The sequence below is a fragment of the Chrysochloris asiatica genome, unplaced genomic scaffold (genome assembly GCF_000296735.1).
Source record: "Chrysochloris asiatica unplaced genomic scaffold, ChrAsi1.0 scaffold00365, whole genome shotgun sequence".
Taxonomy (NCBI): domain Eukaryota; kingdom Metazoa; phylum Chordata; class Mammalia; order Afrosoricida; family Chrysochloridae; genus Chrysochloris; species Chrysochloris asiatica.
In genome coordinates, this window is record NW_006408883.1 from 1,506,562 (window position 1) to 1,512,238 (window position 5,677).

A 5,677-nucleotide genomic window follows, 5' to 3' on the forward strand; every position below is an offset into this window, starting at 1 on the left:
GTATGAGTGTTCCAGAACACTTAATTGTGCTCATGAGGAATCTGTACATGGTCCAAGAGGGAGTTGTTTGAACAAAACAAAGAAACACTGAATTGTTTAAAATGAAGAAAGGTGTGTGACAGGGTTGTATTCTTTAACCATACTAATTCAACCTGTATGCTGAGCAAATCATCCAAGAAACTGTGTTACATGAAGAAAAACTTGGCATCGGGATTGGAGGAAGACTCATTAACAACTTGCTATATGCAGATGATACAACCTTGCTTGCTGAAAGTGAAGAGGACTTAAAATATTCACTGATGAATATCAAAGACCACAGCCTGCAGTATGGATTGTATCTCAATGTAAAGAAAACAAAAATCCTCACCACTGCACCAATAAACAACACTTTTATCAATGGAAAAAAGACTGAAGTTGTCAAGGACTTCAGTCTTCTTGGATCAGCTATCAACGTATTTAGAAATGTAATTTGTTTGTTACTGTATATGGAAGCTATTCTACCAGTATTTTAAATACAAACAGTGTCACCAAAGTGAACAGGTTTCAGTGCAGCTTTCAGATTCAGAAAGATTAGGAAGAAAAGAGGCAGATTGTTTGTAAATAATTAGGCACTGAAAACCATATGAATAGCAGCAGAACAATGTCAATATAGTACCAGAACATAAAAATATTATGAACACCAGGAAGACATTGGCAGATATGGTACCAGAAGATACATCCTTCAGGTTGGAAGGCAATCAAAATATCATTGGAAAGAACTGCCTCCACAACATAGCATTGACAGTGATGATGCAAATGGATCAAAGCTTTTAAACCTTCATTTTCTGATGGGACAGATATGGAAATGAGGAGAAACAGGTGCTACTATCCATTCAAAATTAATACATGTGATGTAGAATGTATGTATCTAGTAAAATTGAAAATTGTCAAAAAAGAAATGGAATGCATAATGATAGAAATACTAGACCTTGTTGTTGTTGTTGTTAAGTGCCTTCAAGTCAATTTCTACCCATAACAACCCTATATAGGGTTTCCAAGGAGTAGTTGGTGAGGTTGAACCGCCTATCTTTGCAGTTCAAACGACTCTGCAGTCTGACGCATAAGGTTTTCAGTCCCAAAACATTCAGAAGTAGTCTGCCTCTTCTTCTTCCTAGTCTGTCTTAATCTGGAAGTTCCACTGAAATCTGTGAACCATGGGCGATCCTGTTGGTATTTAAACTACCAATGTCATAGTTTCCCACATCACAGCAACATGTAAGCCACCATAGTATGACAAAATGACAAGGAGGAGTGATGGACTGCTAGTAGAGCAAACAAATCATTGTTGGAAGAAGTACAACAAGAATGTTCTTTATAAACCAGGATGGTGAGATCTCATCTCTCTTATTTCAGGTATGTTACCAGAGGCACCAGTCCCTGTAGAAGGACATCATGATTTGTAAAATGGAGGGTCGGTTAAAAATTGGAAGACCCCAATGAGATAGATTTACACATGCCAGCTGTGGCACTTTGCATTAGATTGCAAAGTTGGTTTGAACTGCAAGGTTGGTGGCTCAAGTTTATCAGCTGCTCTTTAGAAACCCTATACAGGGTCACTGTGGGTCTTAACCAACTTGATGGCACTTACCAAAAACAAAGCAGCAATTGTTTCAAACTTACCAACAATTGTGAGGATGGAACAGGATGGGATACTGTTTCATTCTATTGTGCATAGTAGCTATGAGTCAGAACTGATTTGAAGGCACCTAAGAGGAACAAATATGCTGGATACTGTATTAGCCGAAGAACTACTCCCACTGCCATGGAATTGATTTCGACTCATAGTGATCTTCTAAAAGGATTACAAGGCTGTAAGTCTTTACAGAAGTAGAAAGCCTCATAATTTTCCTGTGAAGCAGCTGGTGGTTAGCATTCCAGTGCTTATCCTACAGCATATTGTTGTTGTCAAGTGCCATCGAGTCGATTCTGACCCACAGCGACCCTGTAAAGGGTTTCCAAGGAGCAGATGGTGAGCTTGAACCGCCGACCTTGCAGTTCAAATGGCTTTGCAGTCTGGCGCGTTAACCCACACCACCACACCAGGCATAACCAGGGCTATATCCTATATAGATGTTCACTACATAGCTACTTACTGTATGTTGTTGTTAAGTGCCATCAAATCAGTCCCAACTCATAGAGACTCTGTGTAGGGTTTCTGAGGAGCAGCTGCTGAGTTTGAACTACCAACCTTGCAGTTCAAACTGACCTTGCAGAAGAGTGTTTATTCTATATTCCCACACTAGGACTCCGCTTAATATATTTGCTGATGTTGAGTGTTGTTGAGTTGGTTCTGACTCATATTGACCCTGTATAGTGTGTCCCATGGCTGGTGAATTTGCATCACCGACCTTGTGGTCAAAATGACCTTGTGATCCAGTGCTTATCCTATAGTGCCCCTTACTTGATAGCTCTTCACTATATTGTTGTTTAGTGACTTCTAGCCAGTTCTGACTCATTGCCACCCAGTATAGGGTTTTCAAAAAGTTGCTAGTGGGAGTGGTTAGCAGTCCAGTGCCTATCTTTTTTTTTCCACTCTGGAGATGGTTTTATTGATTTTCCTGCCTTCGAGCTTCATGGGGTGTGTGTGAAGAGGTGCAGAGAGGTGGCCAGAGCTTTGAGAAACAGAGGGGAGGGAAGCTGGAGAGGCAGCAGGCCATAGGCTGTTGGATCTGAGCACAGCCCCCCAGGAGCCCAGTATGTGGCCCTGCATCCTGCTGTGCTCCAACGCAAGCCTGTGCTTTACACATGGCCTGGAGGCTCGGGGGGCTGCTGTGACCTGCCCATGGTGCCACAGCCAGAGAGTGGAGTCCCTGACCCTAACCCTGGCTGTGAGGGACTCTGGCATCAGACGAGCAGCCCTACTCTTTGTCCACAGGATTCAGAACTGAACACCCTACCCTATTCCCCTGCATGCTTGGAGATCAAGTGGGGGAGCACCCAGCCAGGCTATGGGGAAAGGGTTCAGGTCAGGGGAGTCTGGCTGGAGCAGGGGGTGCACTGGAGCCTGGGGGGCGCTCAGCTGCTGTGGTAGATCCGGAGGCACTGGGCGATCTCCTGGTGGCACAGTGGGCAGGAGCGTAGTGGTTGGCACTACTGCTGGCAGTAGCAGACATGACCACAGTTGAGGAAGATCATCTGGGCCTCCTGCTCCAGGCACACGACACATTCCAAGGTCTGTGCCTCCAGCTCTGTGGGAGGAGCTGATGGCCTCACCAACTCAGGCGGCTCCTGGAGGGAAGTGGGAAGACTGGGGCCCTTGGGTTGTTCCAGCACATCTGGCTGGATCCTGGCCGTGTCCGGCAGCTCCTGGACTCTCCATAGGATCTCGTGCTCCAGGCCAACTTCCGATATGCCCACCTTGGCCAGGTCCCTAGGGTTCATCTGGCTCAACATGTCCAGCGATATGCGGCGGTGGGCGAAGATGGGCAGGTAGTGCTCAGCTGAAAGCTCCACCAGGAGAGAAACCATCTGGCGCGCCATGCCTTTTTCTCCCGGCTTCAAGGACAAGGATTTCTGGTTCAAACCATTGATACTGAATCAGCCAGTACTTTCCCTGCCGGGTTTCGCTTTTGACTTCTAACTCCATCAGGATCTTCCGGAGCTCCTCCTCTAGTAGCTTCTTCTCTTTGAGCATCTGCTGGAGCAGGCAGCTGAGGCTCCAGCGCTTCTCCTCGATCATCTCCTGTAGTGCCCTGTGTCCAAGGATTTCCTCTTTTAACTCCAGCTGAGTCAGCTGCAATAACTCAAATTCTATTAACTTAATCTGGTTCCTGATCTGTTGATGCATCCTATCTTTCTTCACCTGGAAAGCCTCAAACGCAACCTTCTGCATTGTGCTCTGCTGCAGGATCTGGCTGATAGCTTTATTCTGGTCCATCTGCTGCCATGACAGAATCCGCTGGAACCGCTCATCCATTTCGGCCATGCTGGAACAGGCCTGCTGGGCCAAGTTCTGCCTCTGAGACTCGTAGGCCAGCTGGATGAGCCAATTCTTGGAGCTCTCAGTTAGCATCTGTTACATGGCAGAGACAATCTCACATCGTCGCACGTTCTCTGTCTCCTCCTGCCTTATGGACATCAACTGTTCCGTTCTTATTCTCTCATTTTCCAGTGACTGAAAAATCTCAGAACTTTTCTTTTGCCTCTGATTCTCCTCCAGGAGTTATTGGTTCTGCTGTGAGATGTTCAGTTCTGTCTGCTTCAGCTGCTCATGCAGTCGCTGTCATTCTGTGTCAACATAGCGCTGGTGCTCATTCAGGTCCTGCTTTAGCCAAGACTGCTCCTTCTTGACTGTTTGACGGATCTCATCCTTCTGACTGTTGCTAAGCTGAAGGAGCTGGGAATGCTCTTGCTGTCTGAGTTCCAGGCGCCGTTCAAACGAAAATTTCTCCAGCATCTTCTGTTCCTTCTTCTTGTCATAGTCTGAGAACCTATTCTGCCATTCTAGCTCATCCCTTGAGAGTCTATCCATGGGCCCATCAGGGTTTCTCTGGGAGTTCTCAGCTCCATCTTGTTGCAGAATTGGCAACAGGTAGTGAGAAGAAGGGTAGTATTCCAGCCCTGACTCTTTGCAGAGGAACTGCTGGATGGTCTCCGTGCAAGCACCACACACCTCCTGTGGTGGGTAGACCATGGACGAGGCATTGAGGCTCAGAGTCTCCAGAGTTCGAACATGAGCCAGCATCTCCGGCCACTTCTGAATCTCGTTTTCACTGATGTCAAGAGTACTTAAGCTGCAATGTTCCCCCAACGTGTCCAGAAGCTCCTTCAGCTTGTTGTCTTTCACATTGAGGGTTTGCAGCTGGGCCAGGTTCCCAATGGAATGTGGAAGATATGTCAGTTGATTCCTTTCCACATTTAAGACCTGGAGAAATGTCAGATGCCCTATATCGTCCAGAAGGTCTGTCAGCTGATTATCATGGAGATCCAGCACCTTTATGATGACCAGACTCAGTAGGCTGCAGGATTTAGGAAGCAGGGAGGTAAGGTGATTCGTGTGGACAATCAACACCTTCTTCTGTAGAACTTTGCATGTGGCAAAAACCCCAAATGGAATATCTGAGATTTTACATTTAGAGATTTCAAGAATGTCATCTGCCACAGCCTCTTTTGTCAGGCACATCTGGTACTCCAGGCATTTCTGAGCCTCAACACTGGGTTTTTGCTTTCAGAAGAAGATTGTCATTCTTCTCTTTGTCAAGAATGTTCTGGTTTTGTAGATGGAGAGGCTGCCGATGTTCGGACCTTCCGGTGGACCCTAGGACAGGCAGATTACTCAGCGGGGTTGGTCATTGATGCAAGGTAGCAAACTACCTGGTGCAAGCCAAGGTGGAACCGGAGTGTGGTCTCTTCTGAATGCAGGAGCGTGGTTCCCCGCCCTCCAGCTGTCCACCTCTGGTGCCTGCCCACAAGCAACATAGCAGTAAGGGTGCCATAAGCTCCAGTGCTTTTCTTATAACAGCTCACCAGGACTCCCCTGGTTATTTGGCAGTGAATAAATGACAATGTCCATCTTTTATGTAGCTTATATATTTTTTTAAATAAACAAATCATTTGTCTTGCAGAAATCTATCATTCATTCTCCAGCATCATTTCTATCACCAAGTCCAAATTTTCCAACTACTGGTCCCTCCTCTTT

The 5,677-nt window shown here is 46.2% G+C and overlaps 1 pseudogene; it reads right to left on the bottom strand.

Annotated features, from left to right (window-relative positions):
• Window positions 1-3,054: 3,054 nt before the first annotated feature.
• On the bottom strand, window positions 3,055-5,224 carry LOC102829941 (annotated as a pseudogene).
• Window positions 5,225-5,677: the final 453 nt, after the last annotated feature.